The following is a 3,760-nucleotide window of genomic DNA, read 5'->3' on the forward strand; positions in this document are numbered from 1 at the left end:
CTGGGAGGGATTGGGGGCAAGAGGAGAAGGGGACGACAGAGGATGAGATGGTTGGATGGCATCACCAACTCAATGGACATGAGTTTGCGTAAACTCTGGGAGTTAGTGATGGACAGGGAGGCCTGGCGTGCTGCGTTTCATGGGATCGCAAAGAGTCGGACATGACTGAGCGACTGAACTGAACTGAGCATGTGTTAGGATTCCCTTTGTTCTCAAGGCCAAATAGTACTCTATTGTGTGAATATACTATGTTTTATTTTTTCATTCATCCTTCCATCCTTCCATCCTTCCTGACCCTGGATTCTCAGCCTTGGAGAGCGGCTCAGGTTCACCCCCAGCGTCTCTGTGTCTGCTTCTTCTCGGTACCACTGACGTCCTGAGTTCTCCACCACTGGCTCCAGTGAAGGTTTTACTTTTGCTCTTACAGGTTTAGGGGCTTTGCAATCTCCTTTATGGCTTCGTTTCAACTCCCCTAGCTGTCTTTACCTCTCTACCTCTCTTCTTTTCTTGGCTTTTGTTCCAGAATCACAGAACATTTTATTTGTCAGAATTCCCAGAATAACATTTCTGCTCTCTTCCACTGCCTGTTTTCTCAGGACTTGCTCACAGGGCTCCAAGATGTTCTCTGCCCAGGGAGCCCTCCTTCTGCACGGCTGCGCATGCCAGGACCTGGCCAGCTCAGTGCTCAGCAACAGTTTGTAGACTGCCCTTGGCTTCCCTGACTACCCACGTGACAGCCAGGTATGTACCCTGCATGCATTATTTACGGCACGTTTAGGCTTCTAGCTCACACTAATCCAATTCTCAGCTTCTAACTTTCCCTGAGAGCAGGAGTCAGAAAATTACTGTCTGTGGCCTATATGGCTAGCTAGCTAAGAGTGGTTTTTCTATTGTTTTTTTAAAGGATTGTAAAACAACCAACCAACCAAAAAGCAAACAGCCAAGAAATTAGCAAGAACAGACAGAACATGCAGAATAAGACAGAAACCCTTTGTGGTCCACGAAGCTTCAAAGATTAATATTTCTTATATGGTCATTTCGGAGAAGGCAATGGCACCCCACTCCAGTACCCTTGCCTGGAAAATCCCATGGATGGAGGAACCTCATAGGCTGCCTTCCATGGGGTCGCTAAGAGTCGGACACGACTGAGCGACTTCACTTTATTTTTTCACTTTCATGCATTGGAGAAGGAAATGGCAACCCACTTCAGTGTTGTTGCCTGGAGAATCCCAGGGATGGGGGAGCCTGGTGGGCTGGCGTCTATGGGGTCACACAGAGTCAGACATGATTGAAGCGACTTAGCAGCAGCAGCAGCAGCATGGTCATTTATCAAGAAAGCTGCATATCCATCAACAGATGAGTGGATAAAGAAGACGTGGTGTATATACATACGTACATATATATACATATATATATAGTTGACTCATTGGAAAAGACCTTGATGCTGGGAGGGATGGGAACAGGAGGAGAAGGGGACGACAGAGGATGAGATGGCTGGATGGCATCACTGACTCAATGGACATGAGTTTGAGTAAACTCCGGGAGTTGGTGATGGACAGGGAGGCCTGGCGTGCTGTGATTCATGGGGTTGCAAAGAGTTGGACGCGACTGAACTGAGCTAAACTGATCGATATACATATATATATATATATATAGACAGAGAGAGAGAGAGAGAATGCTACTCATTATAAAAAAGAATGAAATTTTGTGATTTGCAGCAACGTGGATGGAATTGGAGGGCCTTATGCCACAGCCTTGTCTAACTCAATGAAACTAAGCCATGCCCGTGGGGCAACCCAAGACGGGCGGGTCATGGTGGAGAGATGTGACAGAATGTAGTCCACTGGAGAAGGGAATGGCAAACCACTTCAGTATTCTTGCCTTGAGAACCCCATGAACAGTATGAAAAGGCAAAATGATAGGATACTGAAAGAGGAACTCCCCAGGTCAGTAGGTGCCCAATATGCTACTGGAGATCAGTGGAGAAATAACTCCAGAAAGAATGAAGGGATGGAGCCAAAGCAAAAACAATACCCAGCTGTGGATGCGACTGGTGATAGAAGCAAGGTCCAATGCTGTAAAGAGCAATATTGCAAATGAACCTGGAATGTCAGGTCCATGAATCAAGGCAAATTGTGAGAGAGTCATTTCCTAGGCAGGTTGATAAGGAGTCTAGGGGTCCCCAAAGAGAGATGGGTCTGGAATTCTCAAGGAGGAAGAAAGGACAAACTTTTTTTCTTTCTCCACATTCCTTAGGATTATATACCAATGATGTATCCTGCCTAAGGACAGTCTTTGGATTCAACCTTCTGTTATCTTAAAATGTTAATTATGGGAGTAGACCTGGTCTTTACAAGGATGTATCTTGCCTGAGGACAGTGTTATCTTAAAATGTAAATTATGGGAGTAGGTCTGATGAGGTCTTTACAACCTCCAGACATTCTTTGGATTCACTGGAGAGTATATAACTTCATTGTTAACACTAGCAAGCGGGTACTCTTTCTGCCCCCTTCTGATGCCTATGTCAGAAGCTTTCTCTCTCTCCTTTATACTTTAATAAAACTTTATTACACAAAAGCTCTGAGTGATCAAGCCTCGTCTCTGGCCCCGGATTGAATTCTTCTCCTCCGGGGGCCAAGAATCCCGGTGTATTCGCGTGATTCAACAACAACCTTTCATCTTGGGGGCTCGTCCGGGATCCTTCAGGACAAGGTAAGGATGCTTGGAGCTTTAGTTCTTTGTTCTCTTAGCGAACACGTTTTCTGCTGTGCTTTACTAACCGTGTGCTTGTGTGAATGAATGGCATGCCCTGCATGAAACAAGTAAGGAGCTCTGCTCTGCGGTTCCATGGTGATCTCATACGGCTTATGGCAGAAACCTGTCGGGGCGTTATACCGACCTGCCAATGCCAAGAGGCACCCAATGTCTCCTTCGGGAACCGACCAGAAATGGGCAAAGCGTGTGGACTGAACTCTCCTTTCTCGGTCAAACTTTTCGGTCTCTTTGACCATTTCATAACTCCTTGGGAATTAGAAGTACTAACCTAATCTATCGGATCATAGACTTTCAAGGGACTTGTGATCTATACTGTTATTGTGTACTGTGGCTTAGGTCCCAAACTTGGATTGGTAGTCAAGAAAGTGTCTAGCCTCGCTAGGAATCGAAAGTTCGTAAGCTAGATGGAGCTCTAGCTCCCAGAACATCTCTGAGGTTAAAGGTTACTCAGATTGGGACTGCGATGGGTTTCTTTTTCTTTGGTAACGCCGGCTCTTAGTGGATCAGAGGAGGCTGTTATACTGGTTTGGTGATGCTTGGAAAGAACATCTCAGTTTTATGTTCGCGTTGGTCTTATTGTGGTCAAGAAATACTCAGGGTCGTGCACAGGCACTCAGGTGACGAATGTTTCCCCCAGTAGTCTTAGCTTGGGAGGCATTCCGGAAGGTTACTCTGATTCACCCCGGGTGACATCAGAGGCAAGCAAGGTTAAGGGTGAAGAGCTGGACGTCAAGTAGGGATGCTATCAGGTCTACCCCTGGTACATCCCCACCCCGTCTCGGTGGTAGAACCGGGAGGGACGAGTACGGCGCCTGCGTCGGTAAGGGACAGACTAAGTCCGACCAGGAAGGAAAAGCTTTTGGTGTAACGTCTGTCTACACCCCCATCTAGAGCAGGGAGGGACGCCTCCGGTAGAAAAAATGGCGCTGGTTGCTTTTTTTCTCTCTTACAGATGGGAGCTAACAATTCCAGCCTCACTCCTTTG

The 3,760-nt window shown here is 46.8% G+C and overlaps 1 protein-coding gene across 1 annotated transcript in view; it reads right to left on the minus strand.

Moving 5' to 3' along the window:
- SFXN1 (sideroflexin 1) overlaps positions 1-3,760 on the minus strand; it is a 57,134-nt gene that overhangs the window by 32,063 nt on the left and 21,311 nt on the right. The gene's annotated exons all lie outside the window — the stretch shown is intronic.

The sequence above is a fragment of the Bison bison genome, unplaced genomic scaffold, assembly GCF_000754665.1.
Source record: "Bison bison bison isolate TAMUID 2011002044 unplaced genomic scaffold, Bison_UMD1.0 scf7180017864476, whole genome shotgun sequence".
In the NCBI taxonomy this organism is placed as follows: Eukaryota; Metazoa; Chordata; class Mammalia; order Artiodactyla; family Bovidae; genus Bison; species Bison bison.